This window comes from Triturus cristatus, unplaced genomic scaffold (assembly GCF_964204655.1).
Source record: "Triturus cristatus unplaced genomic scaffold, aTriCri1.1 SCAFFOLD_487, whole genome shotgun sequence".
In the NCBI taxonomy this organism is placed as follows: domain Eukaryota; kingdom Metazoa; phylum Chordata; class Amphibia; order Caudata; family Salamandridae; genus Triturus; species Triturus cristatus.
The window spans coordinates 179001-203186 of NW_028187484.1; the positions used below are offsets into that span (position 1 = coordinate 179001).

Consider the following 24186-nt stretch of genomic DNA (forward strand, 5'->3'; position numbering starts at 1 on the left):
TGCCATCATCTGAGTAGAGTTCATACAATCCTCTACTATCTTACGCGAGAAACTAGTCTCAGAGGGAGACCAAAGCTTCAGCCACAGTAATAGAGGGACCAATCGAACTTGAGCCTCCAAATACCCAAGACCAGGTTCCTGGTGTAAAATAAAGCTAGGCGAGGTTTTGGGACTGGCTCAGAGTCTGCACAGGAATGTTTTGTCAGCAGTCTGAATGTCACCCCTGCCTGCATATCCCCATACTGGCACCGTATGTTCCAGTGTAGACATCTCTCTCAGGGGCTTCTGTCCTAACCTTTCTTTGAATCTGTAGATTACTTCACAAGACACGACCATCTTCTGAGTTCTCGACACAATTAATCAATCCCGACTCAAATTAACTTCATATAAAAAGCCCGAATAATTAAAACTAAATACTTAGGTGATGAGGGTTGTCCCAATAAATTAACTTTTGGATCTTGTTTTCTTGGGGCCAATAGTCATTATAAATGATTTACCAAGGTTAATATTCAAATTGAGGTGTCCTCAAAAAACATTACCAGCATAAGAAAGTGCATGCACTAGCCCGTTTACTGTACGTGCGCCCACCCATGTGATAACCTCATACTGTCACTAGTGTCTTCTTTTCACACTGATGGCCACAGCCTTTTCCTCACTGTACACACCAACACCAGCTCCTCGCGTTGCGAGGCTCTTATACTGCCCAATTATGCTGTCTGCTCACGGAGCCCATGAGTGCCAGGAACTCCCAAAGTGAATCAACTCTATTGCCTTACTCTGCCCATCAGTTCAAGCTCCTCAAGGTGCCCATCAGTGCAAGCTTTTCAAAATGCCCATCGGTGCCTGTTCCTTACAATATCTGCCAGTGCAGGCTCCTCACACTGTCCACCCATGCAGGATCCTCACAATGTGCACCAGTGCATGCGCCTCACACTGTCCATCCATGCAGGATCCTCACAATGTGCACATGTGCAAGTTTCTCACACTGTTCACCAGTGCAGGCTCCTCACACTGTCCACCCATGAAGGATCCTCACAATGTGCACCAGTGCAGGTGCCTCACACTGTCCACCCATGCAGGATCCTCACAATGTGCACATGTGCAAGTTTCTCACACTGTCCACCCATGCAGGATCCTCAGAATGTGCACATGTGCAAGTTTCTCACACTGTTCACCAGTGCAGGCTCCTCACACTGTCCACCCATGCAGGATCCTCACAATGTGCACCAGTGCAGGCGCCTCACACTGTCCACCCATGCAGGATCCTCACAATGTGCACATGTGCAAGTTTCTCACACTGTTCACCAGTGCAGGCTCCTCACACTGTCCACCCATGCAGGATCCTCACAATGTGCACCAGTGCAGGCGCCTCACACTGTCCACCCATGCAGGATCCTCACAATGTGCACATGTGCAGGTTTATCACACTGTTCACCAGTGCAGGCTCCTCACACTGTCCACCCATGCAGGATCCTCACAATGTGCACCAGTGCATGCACCTCACACTGTACACCCATGCAGGATCTTCACAATGTGCACCAGTGCAGGCGCCTCACACTGTCCACCCATGCAGGATCCTCTCAATGTGCACCAGTGCAGGCGCCTCACACTGTCCACCCATGCAGGATCCTCACAATGTGCACCAGTGCATGCACCTCACACTGTCCACCCATGCAGGATCCTCAAAATGTGCACCAGTGCAGGCGCCTCACACTGTCCACCCATGCAGGATCCTCACAATGTGCACCAGTGCAGGCGCCTCACACTGTCCACCCATGCAGGATCCTCACAATGTGCACATGTGCAAGTTTCTCACACTGTTCACTGGTGCAAGCTCCGCACAATAACCACCAATGCAGGATCCTCACAATGTGCACCAGTGCAGGCTCCTCACACTGTCCACCCATGCAGGATCCAAACAATGTGCACATGTGCAAGTTTCTCACACTGTTCACCAGTGCAGGCTTCTCACACTGTCCACCCATGCAGGATCCTCTCAATGTGCACATGTGCAAGTTTCTCACACTGTTCACTGGTGCAAGCTCCGCACAATAACCACCAATGCAGGATTCTCACAATGTGCACCAGTGCAGGCAGGTCACACGATCCACCCATGCAGGATCCTCACAATGTGCACATGTGCAAGTTTCTCTCACTGTTCACTAGTGCAAGCTCCACACAATACCCACCAATGCAGGATCCTCACAATATCCATCTATGCAGGCTCCTCACACTGTCCACCCATGCAGGATCCCCACAATGTGCACATGTGCAAGTTTCTCACACTGTTCACTAGTGCAAGACCACACAATAACCACCAATGCAGGATCCTCACAATGTGCACCAGTGCAGGCTCCTCACACTGTCCACCCATGCAGGATCCCCACAATGTGCACATGTGCAAGTTTATCACACTGTTCACTAGTGCAAGACCACACAATAACCACCAATGCAGGAGCCTCACAATGTGCACCAGTGCAGGCTCCTCACACTGTCCACCCAAGCAGGATCCTCACAATGTGCACATGTGCAAGTTTCTCACACTGTTCACTGGTGCAAGCTCCGCACAATAACCACCAATGCAGGATCCTCACAATTTGCACCAGTGCAGGCTCCTCACACTGTCCACCCATGCAGGATCCTCACAATGTGCACATGTGCAGGTTTCTCACACTGTTCACTGGTGCAAGCTCCGCACAATAACCACCAATGCAGGATCCTCACAATATCCATCTGTGCAGGTGCCTCACACTGTCTACCCATGCATGATCCTCACAATGTGCACCTGTGCAAGTTTCTCACACTGTCCACCAGTGCAAGCTCCTCACACTGTCCACCCATGGAGGAGCCTCACAATATCCATCTGTGCAGGCGCCTCACACTGTCCACCGGTGCAGGCTCTTCACACTGTCCACCCATGCAGGATCCTCACACTGTCCACCGGTGCAGGCTCCTCACACTGTCCACCAGTGCAGGCTCCTCACACTGTCCACTCATGCAGGGTCCTCACAATATCTACCGGTGCAGGCTCCTCATAATATCCATCTGTGCAGGCTCCTCACACTGTCCACCCATGCAGGATCCCCTCAATGTGCACCTGTCCACGTTTCACACACTGTTCACTAGTGCAAGCTCCGCACAATAACCATCAATGCAGGCTCCTCATAATATCCATCTGTGCAGGCTCCTCACACTGTCTACCAGAGCAAGATCTTCACACTGCTCACCAGTAAAGTGTCTTTACACGGACCACCGGTGTGCTCTTCTCACAATACCCAACAGTGTAGGCTCCTCACAATGTCCACTTGTGCAGGCTCCTCAAAATGGCCACCGCTGCAAGCTTTTCAAATTGTCCACCAATGGTGGCTCCTCACAATAACCACCTGTTTAGGTTCCTCACAGTAGCCACCAATGCAGGTTCATCACAATGATCACCAGTGCAGGCTCCACATAATGATCACCAGTGCAGGCACCTCACAATAACCACCAGTATATGTTCCTCACAGTGTTCGCCAATGCAGGTTCCTCACAATGTTCACCAGAGCAGACTGCTCACTATAATCTCCAGTGCAGGCTCCACACAATGCTCACCAGAGCAGACTCCTCACACTGTCACCTGTGCAGGCGCCTCACACTCTTCATCAATGCTGTCTCCTCCTGGTCTCACCACTGTAGGTTCCACATAATGCTCACCAGTGCAGGCTCCACATAATGCTCACCAATGCAGGCTCCTCACAATGTCCAACTGTACAGACTCCTCACACTGTCACCAGTACAGGCTCCTCACACTCTCCATCAATCCTGTCTCCTCCTAGTCTCACCAGTGCAGGCTCCACATAATGCTCACCAGTGCCGGCTCCACACAATGTCCATCTGGGTAGGCCCTTCACACTCCTCATCAATGCAGGCTTCTCTTGCTGCCGCCCAGGAGAGCAAGCTTCTCACAGTGCTACCTCTTTATGCTAGTCACTAATGCCAACGTGGTATACTTGCAGCAGTGCATGCTTCTTACACTGTCTCTCAGTACCAGTACTAACACTGCCCACCAGTGCAATCTCCCCACATTTCTTGCAAAACCAGTTCATCCTTTGGCTCACCAGGGCATGCTTCTAACATCAGGTTAACAGATGGCGGGGGGAGGGAGAAGATTTTGATACTCCTTGACCAGTCAGTGTTTGGCCTCTCTGCTGAGGAGCCAGTCAGTGTGCTCATTATGATTTGATTTTAGGTGAAATCAACCCCATAGTCTTGTTCTCACTTTGCTCTTCCTACACTCCCAGTTTAAACATCATCCTTCTGAGTCCCTCTCTCACACTCCAAGCCTCGCTGCCCTCCCTTACTGTACGATTCTATTTCACTCTTCCTCCCTCGGCCTCAATGCCATCCACGTGTGCTATCTCCCCCCCCCCCCCCCCCACACTCACACTTCCGTTTCCCTACCCACGCCTTCTTCTTTCCTACAACTTTTTCCCCTCCTGTCTCTCCATCCTCTCTCCATTCCCCCAGTCCGGTCTCCCAGTACCAACCAGGCGCGCAACACCCATTGGACTCACAGGGCTTCAGCCCCCACCCCCGTCGCGTGTGGCAGCCCGGGATGAGACAGCTTTCCGGGCACAGACACAGCCGCACTCGAGCACTTCACTGGTCTTTAAAAGACCATTTGCATGTTAATGAGGCCTTGCTGTTGTTTCACCCCTTCTAAGAGCCCCTGCAGCTCCACTCTGCCTATTGCTTAAAGTTTCAGCCCCCCCCCCCCCCGAAATTTTTTCTTAGCCCCCCCCCGAAATTTGGCTCTAGTTGCGCCTCTGGTACCAACCCCATTTCGTACCGGCCTCGGGGGACTCTGCACCGCCATCCTGTCAGAGCAGCCGCCAGGGCTAAGGTTTGGGGGAACAGGAACTATGCAGCATAAAGCAGGCAGGGCTTTAAGTGGGCCGGGTCTCAAAGGTGCTGAGCACCGGCAGTTTTTTGTAGGGGGCCTCGAAACGGGTCCATATCGGGCTCTGTGTTGTGCCCTGGCGCAGGCGGTCCGTTTTTCCCGCACTGTATGACAACAGGCACATCGATGTGCGCGTGCTCACACTGCTCACTTCTACTAGTGGAGAAGTTACGGCATTACGTCATGCCAGGGGAGCGTTGTAGGGAAAGGGAAATCCTTTAAAGAGTCATTTTCTCTCTGGATTTCCCTTCACTTTTTGAAACTCAGGAGCAGCAACATTGTCGTGGTGTCACCGGGGCTTTCAGTGGTCTGGAAGCTTTTTCAATAACATATACAAGCCATAGTTGCAGCTTATTTATCTTACGCAATTAACAACCATTGACAAAGGCAATAGTCCTGACTTGTTGTAGGTATGATGTTACTTGTTGTATCATATATCTGGATGCAATGACAGAAACTGCAAAATACCAGTCGGGCGGCACACTATGCTAAGCACAGATTTTTAGCTTAGGTGTTTTAAGCCACGCCCTTAATTATGTTGGCCACGCCCCTTTGTGAGACCCTCCAGGTTTTTCATCCCACTTAAAGCCCTGATCACAATAATGGTATTTTGTTGCTGGAGCGCTCCCGACCAGTAATCAAAGGCAGCTATGTCTTTTGGGCTTTTCCGTTCATTTACCGCCTCCTAATGGTAGCGCCCTAAGGCTGCTGCCTTACTTTGACTTCTTGAAGTGCGGGTCCCCGAGGTAAGGTGGCATCACAGAGTCCTGGCACAGCCGTGTGCCCCTCCGGCCCCCCTGTCAATGCTGGAAACACTCTGGGCAGCACTGACACGCAAGGTGGGACTGCTGCAGAACAAATGCCCGGGCACCAAATTAAAGGTACCCGCTAGCGAATCAGATGGCTAAACACGTGGACCATATGTAGATAGCAGGTCAGTTCTGAACTTTTGAAGACACGCTATATATGTGTTTTGCATGGTATAGAGGGCTGCATGCATACCTGCTTGCTGCAGGCAATGTTCGTGGTAATACCAGAAAAAGAAAAAGTCCACCAGACCTAAAACGGGCCGCAAACAGTCAGAAACCGGCCCACACGCTGACCCGTACGACCAGCTCTTCTGGCTCTTCTGGCACCGCCGGATGGCCCCATAGGCCAGTCCGACCCCGCTGACTCCCTACACTCACAGCTCGCTCTCAAGGCACCTTCTTTTGGGGTCTGAGCTCGCGCCCCTCACTTTTCTATCAAAACAAATTTCTCCTTCATTAGAAAATCCTCTTCCAACAAGGCCTAGGCATTTTTGAAGTTTTAATTTTACCGGCATTTCATTATTGAGGTGTTCACAGGACTGAGCGATAACACCTGGCGGGGGGGGGGGGGGGCGGGGGGCAAAGCAAGGGGATGGGGTCATGGGGTCAAACATTTTCTCTACGTCAAAGCCATATTTTTGAAGTTTTAATTTTACCGGCATTTCGTTATTGAGGTGTTCACTGGACTGAGCGATAACACCTGGCGGGGGTGGGGGGGGGGGGGGGGCAAAGCAAGGGGATGGGGGTCAAACAATTTCTCTACGTCAAAGCCATTCTATTTGCCCTGCTCCCGTTTGCTCTTAATTCTGCACTCATTTGGGTTTGGCGAGTGAACTTTATGTCAAACCCCAGACAGGGAGAAGGAGGCAGAGGGCGTCGAGCACTAAGGAGGGAGAACAGGAATGACCTGACTACGAAACGAACCTGTCCCTTTGGTTTAACGTAACTTCTTCTCTGAAAAGTGATTGTAGAAACACAGAATCAACTAAGGACCTTACGTGAAAAAAAAATAAAGGAAAAAAGTCTCACCAGCAACACTTCACTATAAGAAACAAATATTTGCTGAGCGCGCCAACTGGTGGCACTCAAGGCACTTCATTCAGTAGCGCTGAGAGACGTCCCTCCATGCGCACTACCCCCCGGACATATAACTTATAAAAGTGACCCTCGGTGGACCTTGCTATGCACCGTGTGGTAGAGGCAGGCACGCCATCGCATTCACAGAGCGAGCAGAGCCAGGAGCCTGGCTTGGCCCTCATAGCCAGAACACGAGCCGAGCCATGAAAAGACGTGGCACGCAGATGACACAGTGCGCGAAAAAACATTCCAATTTAACTGCTCCAATGAGTATATTACAATATGTCACTGCATTGAGTGACATTTACTAAAAGCAAAAGCTGACGCAGAAAGGCGAGTAGCTATTTTTGTCTTTTGCACACTGCATTGGGGTGAATGCATCACTGCTTGGCCCGACTCTATTGTGGCTCGCCTGCCACGTGGTACTACGGGCCGAGCCAGAGATTCAGCCGCATGCAGTCTCGAGTAGGGGTGAGCAGGATATTTGCGAAATCCACTTTCGCAAATTATCGCGAAAATGTTAAAAATTATCGCAAACACGCGGAAATATCGCAAAGATGCGGAAGTTTTTTTCCCGCATGTTCGCGAGATTTTCTGCATGGTTGCGGCTCGCCAACTTACCCATGTGGTTGCTCGCAGGCGCGGCCATCTTGGTTTCAGTTGTCTCGCGGTGCATGATCGCGAGAAGAAAGACGTGATCGCGCGACGCATGACGTCACTGCGGGCGCGAACTGTTGTGAGACAGCGCAAATGGCTAAAAACAATACAACATCTCATGGAGAACGCGACCGGATCAAGAAAACTTGTCGGCGAACGCAGGGATTCAGGTAAGGCCATCGCGCGCGCGTGAGAATGTATTATTTTACAGCGCGAGCAAGAAACAAATTATCGCCACGCTGCGGAATGCGGAAATTTTGACATTTTCGTACTTTCCGCGGAACACGAATATGTCAAATTATCGCAATTTCTGCGAACGGAACAAAATTTTAGCCCAGGCCTAGTCTCGAGCCACAAACGCCTTGTGTATCTCTGCCCAGTGTCACAGGTGGCCGTGAAGTAGGTCGGCCACACTGAATACCACCCCGCAGCTCCCTGGATGCAGACAGAAGGTGCCTCGATGCTTTAAAGCGCTACAGTGAGGAGAGCCGCTGTCCCAGGCACCGCGAGAGGTGCTCCAGGCATCCCCGGGATGCTAAAAACCAGCACTGTCTTATTTCCCTTGAAACATTTCAGATCTTCACCCTCACCCTCCTCAAGGTGGTATTCATAACCCTGATCCTCGCTAGAAATAACTTCATGGCCTGGGTATTGTAGTGTTTTCGGAGCCCATTGCTGCTCTGTCTTTCCTCTTCCCTTGTTTTCCTGGAAACGAGGCCTCCGGAGCGAGACACTGTACTCCTGATGTGGGCCGCGGAAGCGCTGGCAGTGCTCCTGGTCTAGTCACTAGAATGAGGCAAAGTAATCCAGAACTCCAGATGTGACCTCCAGAGCTAGACACGGTAATCCAGGTGCAGCCTCCAAAGCAAGGTGTAGTACTCCAGATGTGGCCTCCAGAGCTAGACCCGGTAATCCAGGTGCAGCCTCCAAAGCAAGGTGTAGTACTCCAGATGTGGCCTCCAGAGCTAGACACGGTAATCCAGGTGTCCCCCCCCAAAGCAAGGTGTAGTACTCCAGATGTGGCCTCCAGAGCTAGACACGGTAATCCAGGTGCAGCCTCCAAAGCAAGGTGTAGTACTCCGGATGTGGTCTCCTGAAATGGACACGGTAATCCAGGTGCAGCCCCCAAAGCAAGGTGTAGTACTCCAGATTTGGCCTCCTGAACTAGACGGGGTACTCCAGGTGCAGCCCCCCAAAGCAAGGTGTAGTCCAGATGTGGTCTCCAGAACTAAACACAGTACACCAGGTGCAGCCCCCGAAGCGAGGTGTAGTACTCCGCATGTGGCCTCCTAAAATGGACACGGTACTCCGGTTGCAGTCCCTGAAGATAGGTGTAGTACTCCAGATGTGGCCTCCAGAACTAGACACAGTACTCCAGCTGCAGCCCCCAAAGCAAGGTGTAGTACTCCGGATGTGGCCTCCAGAGCTAAACACGGTACTCCAGGTGCAGCCCCCAAACGATGTGTAGTACTCTGGATGTGGCCTCCTGAAATGGACAGAGTACTCCAGGTGCAGCCCCCGAAGAGAGGTGTAGTACTCCAGATGTGGCCTCCAGAACTAGACACAGTACTACAGCTGCAGCCCCCAAAGCATGGTGTAGTACTCCAGATGTGGCCTCCTTAACTAGACACAGAACTCCAGGTGCAGCCCCCGAAGCATGGTGTAGAACTCCGGATGTGGCCTCCTTAACTAGACACAGTACTCCAGGTGCAGCCCCCAAAGTGAGGGTAGTATTCCAGATGTGCTCTCCTGAACTTGACACAGTGCTCCAGGTGCAGCCCCCTAAGCAAGGTGTAGTCATCCAGATGTGGTCTCCTGAACTAGACACAGTACTCCAGGTGCAGCCCCCGAAGCGAGGGGTAGTACTCCAGATGTGGTCTCCAGAACTAAACACAGTACTCCAGGTGCAGCCCCCGAAGCGAGGTGTAATACTCCGCATGTGGCCTCCTAAAATGGACACGGTACTCCGGTTGCAACCCCCGAAGACAGATGTAGTACTCCAGATGTGGTCTCCTGAACTAAACACGGCACTCCAGATGCAGCCCCCGATCGATGTATAGTACTCCAGATGTGGCCTCCTGAAATGGACACAGTACTCCAGGTGCAGCCCCGAAGAGAGGTGTAGTACTCCAGATGTGGCCTTCAGAACTAGACACAGTACTCCAGCTGCAGCCCCCAAAGCAAGGTGTAGTACTCCAGATGTGGCCTCCTTAACTAGACACAGAACTCCAGGTGCAGCCCCGGAAGCGTGGTGTAGAACATTCAGATGTGGCCTCCAGAACCAGACACAGTACTCCAGGTGCAGCCCCAAACCGAGGTGTAGTACTCCAGATGTGGCCTACAGAACTAGACAAGATACTCTGACTGCAGCAGCCAAAGCGAGGTGTAGTACTCCAGATGTGCTCTCCTGAACTAGACACAGTACTCCAGCTACAGGCCCCAAAAGCGAGGTGTAGTACTCAATTTGTGGCCTCCTGAACTAGACACAGTACTCCAGGTGCAGCCCCCAAAGCGAGGTGTAGTCCTCCAGATGTGGCCTCCAGAACTAGACACAGTACTGCAGATGCAGCACCCAAAGCGAGGTGTAGTACTCCAGATGTGGCCTACAGAGCAAGACATAGTTCTCCAGGTGCAGCCCCAGAGCGAGGTGTAGTACTCCAGATGTGGCCTACAGAACTAGACAAGATACTCCGGCTGCAGCAGCCAAAGCGAGGTGTAGTACTCCAGATGTGCCCTCCTGAATTAGACACAGTACTCCAGGTGCAGCCCCCAAAACGAAGTGTAGTACTCCAGAGGTGGCCTCCTGAACTAGACACAGTACTCCAGGTGCGGCCCCCGAAGCGAGGTGTAGTACTCCGAATGTGCCCTCCTGAACTAGACACAGTACTCCAGCTACAGGCCCCAAAAGCGAGGTGTAGTACTCCATATGTGGCCTCCTGAACTAGACACAATACTCCAGGTGCAGCCCCCTAAGCGAGGGGTAGTACTCCAGATGTGGTCTCCAGAACTAAACACAGTACTCCAGGTGCAGCCCCCGAAGCAAGGTGTAATACACCGCATGTGGCCTCCTAAAATGGACACGGTACTCCGGTTGCAGCCCCCGAAGACAGATGTAGTACTCCAGATGTGGTCTCCTGAACTAAACACGGCTATCCAGATGCAGCCCCCGAACGATGTATAGTACTCCAGATGTGGCCTCCTGAAATGGACACAGTACTCCAGGTGCAGCCCCCGAAGAGGGGTGTAGTACTCCAGATGTGGCCTTCAGAACTAGACACAGTACTCCAGCTGCAGCCCCCAAAGCAAGGTGTAGTACTCCAGATGTGGCCTCCTTAACTAGACACAGAACTCCAGGTGCAGCCCCGGAAGCGTGGTGTAGAACATTCAGATGTGGCCTCCAGAACCAGACACAGTACTCCAGGTGCAGCCCCAAACCGAGGTGTAGTACTCCAGATGTGGCCTACAGAACTAGACAAGATACTCTGACTGCAGCAGCCAAAGCGAGGTGTAGTACTCCAGATGTGCTCTCCTGAACTAGACACAGTACTCCAGCTACAGGTCCCAAAAGCGAGGTGTAGTACTCCATGTGTGGCCTCCTGAACTAGACACAGTACTCCAGGTGCAGCCCCCAAAGCGAGGTGTAGTACTCCAGATGTGGCCTCCTGCACTAGACACAGAGGTATCCACCAAAGGTTGCCCGCAGAAAGAGCCACATGATGCCACTCTTGGTCAGTGATCAGCTCTTCCCCCGTAGCTCAGCTCGTCAGTGCTCTGTCCTCGGTCCCCACAGGTAGGGTTCGGGTCCTCCCCCTGCTGGGTCCTGAATTTCATCCTCTCTTTTATTTTATTTGGATTGCTCCTCTCCCTCTTGGCTCCTTGCTGAGGGTTGCCCGCACCCGGAACGCCACCACCGCGTTTCCTTCTTTTTCCCGCCGTAACCCACCCCGCTCCCGCCTCCCAGCCACACTTCCCCCCTACTTAAATGCCGACCGCTGCAGGGAGCGCGAGCTAGACCCCTGACCCTTGGTCAGAGATCAGCTCTTCCCCTGCAGGTCAGCTCGTCAGCGCTCTGCCCTCAGTCCCCACAGGCAGGGTTTGAGTCCTACCCCTGCTGGGTCCCAATTTTTTCATCCTCTCTTTTATTTTATTTGGATTGCTCCTCTTCCTCTTGGCTCCTTGCTGAGGGTTGTCCGCACCCGGAACGCCACCACCGGCTTTCCTTCTTTCTCCCACCGTAACCCGCCCGCTCCCGCCTCCCAGCCACATGCCCCTCCCCCTTCCCTACTTAAATGGTGACCGCTATGCGGTCGCGCCTAAGGCAAGCCTGTCTGTGCCCGTCCATGCCTGGACCGCGAGCGCCACAACATCCGACGCCGCTATGACGCCAACATCCTCCACGCACTCAACGGCAGCCGATCCTCCACCTGCTTCCAGGCCACCCCGAAGCTCACCCACGGACCCTTCACCTGCTGAAATTGCAGCTACACCTGCCAGCGCACACCTGCACGTCCTGCCCACTCCACCAAAGCAGACCACAACCATCTCAGATGCATACTGCTCAACACCCGCTCAGTCCACAAGCACGCCGTCTGTGACCTGCTCGATTCATCCTCCCCGGACGTCGCCTTCCTGACGGAGACCTGGATGAACGCCTCCTCGACGCCCGACATAGCCATAGCCATCCCGGATGGCTACAAGATCACCCGCAGGGACCAAAACAACAAACCAGGAGGAGGAATCGCCATCGTCCACAGGAAAACCATCAGAATCTCGACCAACACCGAAGACTCCCTCAGCATGGCCGAACACCTACACTTCCACATCCATGTCAATCACAACACCACCCTCAGAGGAACCCTCGGCTACAGACCCCCAGGACCCTGACCGCAGTTCAGCGACTCCATCACCCACCTCATCTGCACGCACGCCCTTGCCTCCACAGACCACATTCTCCTCGGAGACCTGAATTTCCACCTCGAGAACGCAAACAACAGCAACTTCACAACCTTGATCGACAACCTCGCCAACCTCGGACTCAAACAGCTCGTCACGACACCCACCCACTTCGCCGGACACACCCTCGACCCCATCTTCTCCGCCAGCAACCATGTCACCTTCCGCCACACCACCAAACTCCACTGGACCGACCACCACTGCATCCACTTCTCCTTTGAAAAACACACCGCGTACAACCAACCTCAACGAATCCCAAACCACAGCTGGAGCAAAGTCACCGAAGTCCAGCTTATCACCACCCTCGCTCGAGGCCCTCCATCCAAACCCTCAGACACCAATGTAGCGGCCCACAACTTCAGACAATGGATCGACGATTGCGCCAACACCCTCGCACCGATCAGGAAACCCTCAAACAGGTGCACCGACACGAGAGTCATCTGGTTTAACGCTGACCTCCAGGCTTCCAAGCAAGCCTGTCGAAGACTCGAGAAGCAGTGGCGCCAAGATCAGACACCAGACAACCACGCAGCCCTCAAGAATGCCAGACGCAAGCACCACCAACTCGTCCGATCCGCCAAAAGGACCTCCTTCAAGGAGCGCATCGACAACAACGCACACAACAGCAAAGAGCTCTTCAACATTGTGAAAGAACTCGCCACCCCCAGCGCCAATAACATCCCGCCGTCGCAAGAACTCTGCAACTCCCTGGCCACCTTCTTACAACGCAAGATCGCAGACATCCACAACAGCTTCAGTACCCAGACACCGAAGACAGACACCGACACCCCCGACTCAACACCCACCAAACACACCGACCTCCTGCTCTCCTGGATCAAAATCAACGACGAAGACACCATCAAAATCATGAACACCATCCACTCCGGCTCACCTTCAGACCCCTGCCCCCACCACATCTTCAACAAAGCAAGCGCCATGATCGCACCCCAACTCCGGAAGATCATCAACAGCTTCTTCGAGACCGCTACCTTACCGGAGAGCTGGAAACACGCCGAGATGAACGCCCTACTCAAAAAACCCAAGGCGGACCCAAAGGACCTCAAGAATTTCCGACCCATGTACCTGCTCCCTTTCCCGGCGAAAGTCATTGAGAAGACCGCCAACAGAACACTGACCCACTTCCTTGAGGAGAACAACATCCTGGACTCCTCCCAATCTGACTTCCGAAGCAATCACAGCACCGAAACTGCCCTGATCGCCGCCACCGACGACAGAAGGGCCCTGCTGGACAGCGGCGAAACTGTGGCCCTCATCTTCCTTGACCTCTCTGCCGCCTTCGACACCTTTTGCCACCACACCCTGCGCACACGCCTCCACGACGCAGAAATCCGCGACAAAACTCGGAACTGGATCACCTCCTTCCTTACTGGCAGAACCCAGAAAGTCCGCCTTCCCCATTCCGGTCCGAAGCCACCACGATCACCTGCGGCATACCCCAAGGATCATCCCTCAGCCCGACCCTGTTTAACATCTACATGGCACCTCTCGCCAACATCGTCCGAGCACACTACCTCAACATCATCTCGTATGCCGATGACACCCAGCTGATCCTCTCCCTCACCAAGGAACCGGCCACCGCCAAATCCAACCTCCACGAGGGAATGAAGGCCGTCGCAGAGTGGATGAAGATCAGCCGCCTGAAACTGAACTCGGACAAGACGGAGGTCCTCATCCTAGGGCCCACCCCCTCCGCATGGGATGACTCCTGGTGGCCGGCCACGCTGGAAACGGCCCGACACCCACCAACCAAGCTCACAACCTGGGATTCACCCTGGACTCAACGCTCTCTATGACCCAGCAAGTCAACGCGCTCTCCTCCTCCTGCTTCAACACCCTCCGCATGCTCCGCAAGATCTACAGAAAAGACTTCAACACATACAAAACGCCTCCGCACGCCTCATCCTTGGAGTTCCTCGCCACAGCCACATCTCCGCCAACCTGAGAGACCTCCACTGGCTCCCGGTCAACAAGAGGATCACCTTCAAGCTCCTCACCCATGCCCACAAAGCACTCGACAACGCCGGACTAGCATACCTCAACGAACGACTCACCTTCTACACCCGAACCGCCAGCTTCGCTCCGCGGACCTCGCCCTCGCCACCATCCCACACATCCCCCGAACGACCACCGGCGGCAGACCATTCTCCCACCTTGCCGCCAAGACATGGAACACCCTTCCCACTCACCTGCGACAAACCCAGGACCTGCTGACCTTCAGGAAACTTCCCAAGACCTGGCTGTTCGATCAGTAGCTGCTTCTCCCCCTCCCCCCCCCGCCCCCCCTCCTCCCCCAGCACCTCGAAACCCTCACGGGTGAGTAGCGCGCTTTACAAATGTTTGATTGATCCATTTTGAAAGGAGGACACCCCTATTCTGCTTCCAGACCACTTTATTACTGGAGTACAAGGGTCTAAACCCCATAGGAGCAGTGCTTTAAATGGGCCGGTACTCACCGGTACTGAGTACCGGCACTTCTTAGATTTTTCCCTCGGAGTCCCGGCACTTCTCTACTTCAGAGGAGAGTACCGGTACTCATGAAAAAGTAGGCTCATTGGCTCTGCTGGTGAGCAGAAGTGGAAGGTGTTTCTGGCAGCCAAGGCGCCGCTTCTGCAGCCCCGACCTGAGCCCCAGCTGAGCTATTCAGCAGGGCTCATGTGAATAATGTCCGGGTGCTCGCCATCATGCTGTGCTTGACAAAGCAGGGTCCCTTCAGGCCCTGTACTGTCAATCACATTCTCACTATCATGTGCGTTCGTGCAAGCACAGGAATCATGGCAGTCCCCTGGCAGTGGCAACCCGGCTAAGGCCAGTCCGGTCCTGGTGGCAATTAAAAATGCCATGGTAGGTGACGAGAAAAGATGGCTTTCATCTACCGGAGTCTTTTGTGTGTCTACTAAGTTTGTGTTTATGCCTGTTTTTGTACGAAAAAGTGAAAGAAAGAGAGAGGATCCAGACACTCTCAGGAGGTATTTTAAAGAAAGTGTGTGGCACTTTGTACATGTCTGCTCTGCGACAAAGATTCATAAATAACATAAAAAGGGAGGGTTGGTGGCTGGTTGAGTGGATGAGTGAGTGGATGGATGTGTAAGCAAGGGTGTATATATAGATGGATGGATGATTGAAAGCTTGCATGGGTGAAAGAAGGTGGATGATTGGATAAAGGGCGGATGGTGGGTGGATAAGTGAAAGTTTGGATGGATGAATGAAAGGTAGGGAGGATGGATGAAAGGGTGGATGATGAATGAGTGAAAGGGTGGATGGAATAAAGGAGTGAAAGGGTTAATGGATGGATGAGGGAAAGGGTGGATAAAGAGATGGATGAGCGAAAGGATGAATGGTTAGGTTTGGAGATGGATGGATTGATAGGTTTGGATATGAACGTTGGATAGACGGAATGGTGAAAAACTGAATGATTGATGAAACACTGAATAGACGATAGAATGTAAAGGTTAAATGGTGGACATAAGCAGGTAAATGGTAGGATGAAAGGATGAATGGATAGATTGATGGGAGAGACAAGAGATATCTTCTGGGGAGGGTCATGATGAGTTGCTCCATTTGCTTGGTACCATAAGAGCTTTGGTGCGACGTAGGGGTATTTTCATTTTCTTCCTACTCGTGTGCTCAAAAATATATAGTATTGTGCCAAACTGCAATTAACAGTATGATATTAAGAAGGTGCAACTATTGCAAAAAAAGGATATGTTAACATATTATTGCATTTCTCTTTCATTTTGTGTAATGAGTTAACCTGCTTTGTTTATATAATCACATTTCTCATGTGTTTTGGTATATGCTGCAACTAATATAGAAGTTGTTAAGTAACATCATGGCTTGGCCTTAGCCCCGCCCCTAGCCCCGCCCCCTCACTATACCTCTAGCTCATTTTAATGAGTACCTGCACTTATTTTTTCCCATTTAAAGCACTGCATAGGAGTGTCCACCCGCAACAAATATTGGGCATTCCTAATCGACAGGAAGAGTGTCCCGGATCCGGCGCATTGTTAAACAGTTCTCAAGATGGACTCCGTCACGTGACACAAGACTTATAGATGTTGTCTACGGGACTGAGGACATCATTCCAAGATGTGGCCTCCAGAGCGTGGCACAAGACTCCAGGACGTGGGCTACAGGATTTGAAGGGAGTTGGGGGGGTGAGGGCTTCTGACAATTCCAGAATATAATGCTCCAGATATGGCCTCGCGACCTTGGCACAGCACTGGGGAGGAAGACTGCAGAACTCAGTGTCTATTTACGAGGTCTCACCAGTAAATTATGTAGCGGTAATTTGTTAATTCCTCTTTTCTCTGAAGGTTTAGCACGTCCTACGCCATCGCATGTTCCATCATTTTTCCGATTTAAAGTGAAGGTGTAAGACCACATTCTGCCGCGTGCTTGCAGTACCATCCGGCCGTCTTTGGTTTTAGTTCATAATAACCGCGCCTGCGTTTGTATCTTCTCCGTGCAGTGCCGTATATCTGCTTTTTCACACAGAGCGGCAATAAACACCTGTCACATCTCAGTGTCATCTGCAAAACATGTCTCTATCCTTTTTCAGGCACTTTGCAATGATATGTTTGAAATGCTTGGTTGAATAAATATATTGAAAAGAAGCCGGCCCTGGGATGTTGGCTGCGACAGCATTAGCTACAGTTACATATACAGCCATAACGCCAACTCCTCATCCTGCAAGTATAGTTCTAGAATTTCCTCCCATACCCTTTTCACAAAACTGACAGACAGGAAGAGAGATAGGTAGACAAGCTGCTGGAAGGATGGGAGTAGATAGATAGCTAGAAAGATAGATAGATAGATAGATAGATAGATAGATAGATAGATAGATAGATAGATAGATAGATAGATAGAAGTAGCTATATAAGGTAGATAGATAGACAGACAGACGGACAGGCGGATGGATGGATAGATAGACTGAATGGATTGCATGACTGAGAGACAGGATGAGAGACAGGTGGATAGAGCTCACCCCGCCAGTCCAATAGATAGAGAAACTGCTGCCACAGGAGTGCTCAGTCTTATCACATACCTGTCACCTCTAGAGTGCACGAGAAGGTAATCCACAGAGATCGTTTTGGGGACTTCATATCCTATATATGCCTTCCCCATCCTTGTACAGGAGCAGAGCTATCATCCAATCCCGTGCCGCCTATCCCTAAACCCATCCAATCCGGAGCCTCCTCTGGCCTGCGTTATATACCTGTTCAGAGCGGATCTACATTCTCCGTAAATCAAAAAAACACTTGACCATTGCTGACTGTAAACAGTTGAGAGGGGAGAGGGCCAAGGGCGGAGGGAGAGGGAGGGAAGGAAAGCGCACGGAAAAGGGCGACCCAACGACGCCAGGATCCCAGCTGAGGCCAGCGGCAGACATGAGGCGCCCCAGTGAGGTCGGAGGTGCAAGGGCCTCTGCACCGCCGCAGGTGATGGGCGGGAGAGTGAGGAGGAGTCTCGCGCCCCCTGGAGAGTAGCAGGGGCTGTGCAAAGACCCTCTAAGTATGGAGTGAGTTCCCAACGCTTATGAAGAGGGGCGGGTGCCTTGGTGTATCGAGGCAGGAGGCAAGGTTTTTGAAAATAGGTCCCTTGGTGCATGGAGAGAGTGAGGTCCCTTGGTGTACGGAGAGGGTGGGGTCCCTTTATGTATGGAGAGGGTGGGGTCCATTGGTGTACGGAGAGAGGGAGGTCCCTTGGTGAACAGGGAGAGTGAGGTCCCTTGGTGTACGGAGAGAGTGTGGTCCCTTGGAGTACGGAGAGGGTGAGGTCCATTGGTGTACGCAGAGTGGGAAGTCCCTTGGTGCATGGAGAGAGGGAGGTCCCTTGGAGTATGGCAAGAGTGAGGTCCCTTGGTGACGGTGTACAAAGAGAGTGAGGTCTCTTGGTGCACGGAGAGAGTGAGGTCCCTTGGTGTACAGAGAGAGTGAGGTCCCTTGGTGCATGGAAAGAGTGAGGTCCCTTGGTGCACGGAGAGAGTGAGGTCCCTTGGTGTACAGAGAGAGTGAGGTCCCTTGGTGCATGGAAAGAGTGAGGTCCCTTGGTGCATGGAGAGTGGGAGGTCCCTTGGAGTATGGCAACAGTGAGGTCCCTTGGTGACGGTGTACAAAGAGAGTGAGGTCCCGTGGTGCACGGAGAGAGTGAGGTCCCTTGGTGTACAGAGAGAGTGAGGTCCCTGGTGCATGGAGAGAGTGAGGTCCCTTGGTGCACGGAGAGAGTGAGGTCCCTTGGTGTACGGAGAGAGGGAGGTCCCTTGGTGTACGGCGAGAGGGAGGTCCCTTGGTTTACGGAGAGAGTGAGGTCCCTTGGTGTATGGAGAGAGGGAGGTCCCCTGGTGCATGGAGAGAGGGAGGTCCCTTGGTGTATGGCGAGAGGGCGGTCCCTTGGTGTATGGAGAGAGAGAGGTCTCTTGGTGTATGGAGAGAGGGAGGTCCCCTGGTGCATGGAGAGAGGGAGGTCCCTTGGAGTGCGGAGAGAAGGAGGTGTCTTGGTGTACAGAGAGAGGGAGGTCCCTTGGTGCATGGAGAGAGTGAGGTACCCTGGTGCATGGAGAGAGGGAGGTCCCTTGGAGTATGGAGAGAGGGAGTCTCCTGGTGCATGGAGAGAGGGAGGTCCCTTGGAGTATGGAGAGAGGGAGGTCCCTTGGAGTATGGAGAGAGGGAGTCTCCTGGTGCATGGAGAGAGGGAGGTCCCTTGGTGCATGGAGAGAGTGAGGTCCCCTGGTGCATGGAGAGAGGGAGGTCCCTTGGAGTATGGAGAGAGGGAGTATCCTGGTGCATGGAGAGAGCGAGGTCCCTTGGAGTATGGAGAGAGTGAGGTCCCTTGGAGTATGGAGAGAGGGAGTCTCCTGGTGCATGGAGAGAGGGAGGTCCCTTGGAGTATGGAGAGAGTGAGGTCCCTTGGAGTATAGAGAGAGGGAGGTCCCTTGGTGTACGGAGAGAGGGAGGTCCCTTGGTGCATGGAGAGAGGGAGGACCCTTGGTGTATGGCGAGAGGGAGGTCCCTTGGTGAGCGGAGAGAGGGAGGTCCCTTGGTGTATGGCGAAAGTGAGGTCCCTTGGTGTATGGGGAGAGAGAGGTCCCCTGGTGTACGGAGAGAGTGAGGTTCCTTGGTGTACGGCGAGAGGGAGGTCCCGTGGTGTACGGAGAGAGTACGGTCCCTTGGTGTACGGAGAGAGTGAGGTCCCTTGGTGTATGTAGAGAGAGTGGTCCCTTGGTGTATGGAGAGAGTAAGGTTACTTGTTGTACGGAGAGAGTGAGGTCACTTGGTGTATGGAGAGAGTGAGGTCCCTTGGTGCATGGAGAGAGTGAGGTCCCGTGGTGCATGGCGAGAGGGAGGTGTCTTGGTGTATGGAGAGAGAGTGGTCCCTTGGTGTATGGAGAGAGTGAGGTCCCTTGGAGAACGGAGAGAGTGAGGTCCCTTGGTGTATGGCGAGAGGGAGGTGTCTTGGTGTACGGAGAGAGGGTGGTCCCTTGGAGTACGGAGAGAGTGAGGTCCCTTGGTGTATGGCGAGAGGGAGGTGTCTTGGTGCATGGACAGAGGGAGGTGTCTTGGTGTATGGAGAGAGTGAGGTCCCTTGGTGTACGGAGAGAGTGAGGTCAATTGGTGTATGGTGAGAGTGAGGTCCCTTGGTGTACGGAGAGAGGGAGGTGTCTTGGTTAGGGCGGTGTCTCGTGTATGGAGAGAGTGAGGTCCCTTGGTGTACGGAGAGAGTGAGGTCCATTGGTGTACAAGAGGGAGGTCCCTTGGTGTATGGAGAGAGTGAGGTCCCTTGGCATACGGAGAGAGTGAGTTCACTTGATGTACGGAGAGGGTGAGGTCCATTGGTGTATGGAGAGAGGGAGGTCCCTTGGTGTACGGCGAGAGTGAGGTCCCTTGGTGTATGGAGAGAGTGAGGTCCCTTGGTGTATGGAGAGAGTGAGGTCCCTTGGTGTACGGAGAGAGGGAGGTCCCTTGGTATATGGCGAGAGTGAGGTCCCTTGGTGTATGGAGAGAGTGAGGTCCCTTGGTGTACAAGAGTGAGGTCCCTTGGTGTATGGAGAGAGTGAGGTCCCTTGGCATACGGAGAGAGTGAGTTCACTTGATGTACGGAGAGGGTGAGGTCCCTTGGTGTATGGCGAGAGGGAGGTGTCTTGGTGTACGGAGAGAGGGTGGTCCCTTGGAGTACGGAGAGAGTGAGGTCCCTTGGTGTATGGCGAGAGGGAGGTGTCTTGGTGCATGGACAGAGGGAGGTGTCTTGGTGCATGGAGAGAGTGAGGTCCCTTGGTGTACGGAGAGAGTGAGGTCAATTGGTGTATGGTGAGAGTGAGGTCCCTTGGTGTACGGAGAGAGGGAGGTGTCTTGGTTAGGGAGGTGTCTCGTGTATGGAGAGAGTGAGGTCCCTTGGTGTATGGAGAGAGTGAGGTCCTTTGGTGTACAAGAGTGAGGTCCCTTGGTGTATGGAGAGAGTGAGGTCCCTTGGCATACGGAGAGAGTGAGTTCACTTGATGTACGGAGAGGGTGAGGTCCATTGGTGTATGGAGAGAGGGAGGTCCCTTGGTGTACAGCGAGAGTGAGGTCCCTTGGTGTATGGAGAGAGTGAGGTCCCTTGGTGTATGGAGAGAGTGAGGTCCCTTGGTGTACGGAGAGAGGGAGGTCCCTTGGTATATGGCGAGAGTGAGGTCCCTTGGTGTATGGAGAGAGTGAGGTCCCTTGGTGTATGGAGAGAGTGAGGTCCCTTGATGTACGGTGAGGGTGTGGTCCATTGGTGTACGGAGATAGGGAGGTCCCTTGGTGTACGGCGAGAGTGAGGTCCCTTGGTGTAAGGAGAGAGTGAGGTCCCTTGGTGTATGAGAGAGTGAGGTCCCTTGATGTATGGAGAGGGGGAGGTCCCTTGCTGTACGGAGAGAGTGAGGTCCCTTGGTGTATGGAGAGAGTGAGGTCCCTTGGTGTATGGAGAGAGTGAGGTCCCTTGATGTACGGTGAGGGTGTGGTCCATTGGTGTACGGAGATAGGGAGGTCCCTTGGTGTACGGCGAGAGTGAGGTCCCTTGGTGTAAGGAGAGAGTGAGGTCCCTTGGTGTATGGCGAGAGGGAGGTGTCTTGGTGCATGGACAGAGGGAGGTGTCTTGGTGTATGGAGAGAGTGAGGTCCCTTGGTGTACGGAGAGAGTGAGGTCAATTGGTGTATGGTGAGAGTGAGGTCCCTTGGTGTACGGAGAGAGGGAGGTGTCTTGGTTAGGGAGGTGTCTCATGTATGGAGAGAGTGAGGTCCCTTGGTGTACGGAGAGAGTGAGGTCCATTGGTGTACAAGAGTGAGGTCCCTTGGTGTATGGAGAGAGTGAGGTCCCTTGGCATACGGAGAGAGTGAGTTCACTTGATGTACGGAGAGGGTGAGGTCCATTGGTGTATGGAGAGAGGGAGGTCCCTTGGTGTACGGCGAGAGTGAGGTCCCTTGGTGTATGGAGAGAGTGAGGTCCCTTGGTGTATGGAGAGAGTGAGGTCCCTTGGTGTACGGAGAGAGGGAGGTCCCTTGGTATATGGCGAGAGTGAGGTCCCTTGGTGTATGGAGAGAGTGAGGTCCCTTGGTGTACAAGAGTGAGGTCCCTTGGTGTATGGAGAGAGTGAGGTCCCTTGGCATACGGAGAGAGTGAGTTCACTTGATGTACGGAGAGGGTGAGGTCCCTTGGTGTATGGCGAGAGGGAGGTGTCTTGGTGTACGGAGAGAGGGTGGTCCCTTGGAGTACGGAGAGAGTGAGGTCCCTTGGTGTATGGCGAGAGGGAGGTGTCTTGGTGCATGGACAGAGGGAGGTGTCTTGGTGTATGGAGAGAGTGAGGTCCCTTGGTGTACGGAGAGAGTGAGGTCAATTGGTGTATGGTGAGAGTGAGGTCCCTTGGTGTACGGAGAGAGGGAGGTGTCTTGGTTAGGGAGGTGTCTCGTGTATGGAGAGAGTGAGGTCCCTTGGTGTACGGAGAGAGTGAGGTCCTTTGGTGTACAAGAGTGAGGTCCCTTGGTGTATGGAGAGAGTGAGGTCCCTTGGCATACGGAGAGAGTGAGTTCACTTGATGTACGGAGAGGGTGAGGTCCATTGGTGTATGGAGAGAGGGAGGTCCCTTGGTGTACGGCGAGAGTGAGGTCCCTTGGTGTATGGAGAGAGTGAGGTCCCTTGGTGTATGGAGAGAGTGAGGTCCCTTGGTGTACGGAGAGAGGGAGGTCCCTTGGTATATGGCGAGAGTGAGGTCCCTTGGTGTATGGAGAGAGTGAGGTCCCTTGGTGTATGGAGAGAGTGAGGTCCCTTGGTGTACAAGAGTGAGGTCCCTTGGTGTATGGAGAGAGTGAGGTCCCTTGGCATACGGAGAGAGTGAGTTCACTTGATGTACGGAGAGGGTGAGGTCCCTTGGTGTATGGCGAGAGGGAGGTGTCTTGGTGTACGGAGAGAGGGTGGTCCCTTGGAGTACGGAGAGAGTGAGGTCCCTTGGTGTATGGCGAGAGGGAGGTGTCTTGGTGCATGGACAGAGGGAGGTGTCTTGGTGCATGGAGAGAGTGAGGTCCCTTGGTGTACGGAGAGAGTGAGGTCAATTGGTGTATGGTGAGAGTGAGGTCCCTTGGTGTACGGAGAGAGGGAGGTGTCTTGGTTAGGGAGGTGTCTCGTGTATGGAGAGAGTGAGGTCCCTTGGTGTATGGAGAGAGTGAGGTCCTTTGGTGTACAAGAGTGAGGTCCCTTGGTGTATGGAGAGAGTGAGGTCCCTTGGCATACGGAGAGAGTGAGTTCACTTGATGTACGGAGAGGGTGAGGTCCATTGGTGTATGGAGAGAGGGAGGTCCCTTGGTGTACAGCGAGAGTGAGGTCCCTTGGTGTATGGAGAGAGTGAGGTCCCTTGGTGTATGGAGAGAGTGAGGTCCCTTGGTGTACGGAGAGAGGGAGGTCCCTTGGTATATGGCGAGAGTGAGGTCCCTTGGTGTATGGAGAGAGTGAGGTCCCTTGGTGTATGGAGAGAGTGAGGTCCCTTGATGTACGGTGAGGGTGTGGTCCATTGGTGTACGGAGATAGGGAGGTCCCTTGGTGTACGGCGAGAGTGAGGTCCCTTGGTGTAAGGAGAGAGTGAGGTCCCTTGGTGTATGAGAGAGTGAGGTCCCTTGATGTATGGAGAGGGGGAGGTCCCTTGCTGTACGGAGAGAGTGAGGTCCCTTGGTGTATGGAGAGAGTGAGGTCCCTTGGTGTATGGAGAGAGTGAGGTCCCTTGATGTACGGTGAGGGTGTGGTCCATTGGTGTACGGAGATAGGGAGGTCCCTTGGTGTACGGCGAGAGTGAGGTCCCTTGGTGTAAGGAGAGAGTGAGGTCCCTTGGTGTATGGCGAGAGGGAGGTGTCTTGGTGCATGGACAGAGGGAGGTGTCTTGGTGTATGGAGAGAGTGAGGTCCCTTGGTGTACGGAGAGAGTGAGGTCAATTGGTGTATGGTGAGAGTGAGGTCCCTTGGTGTACGGAGAGAGGGAGGTGTCTTGGTTAGGGAGGTGTCTCATGTATGGAGAGAGTGAGGTCCCTTGGTGTACGGAGAGAGTGAGGTCCATTGGTGTACAAGAGTGAGGTCCCTTGGTGTATGGAGAGAGTGAGGTCCCTTGGCATACGGAGAGAGTGAGTTCACTTGATGTACGGAGAGGGTGAGGTCCATTGGTGTATGGAGAGAGGGAGGTCCCTTGGTGTACGGCGAGAGTGAGGTCCCTTGGTGTATGGAGAGAGTGAGGTCCC

General features: G+C 53.2%; 1 protein-coding gene across 1 annotated transcript in view; it reads right to left on the bottom strand.

The window, feature by feature from the left end:
- Positions 1 to 17529, bottom strand: part of SLC4A1 (solute carrier family 4 member 1 (Diego blood group)) — a 196529-nt gene extending 179000 nt beyond the window's left edge. Inside the window, exon 1 of the mRNA XM_085640330.1 lies at positions 17501 to 17529. The gene's annotated coding sequence lies outside the window, so the exon portion shown is untranslated. The remainder of the gene's footprint in view (positions 1 to 17500) is intronic.
- Between the last annotated feature and the right edge of the window lie 6657 nt (positions 17530 to 24186).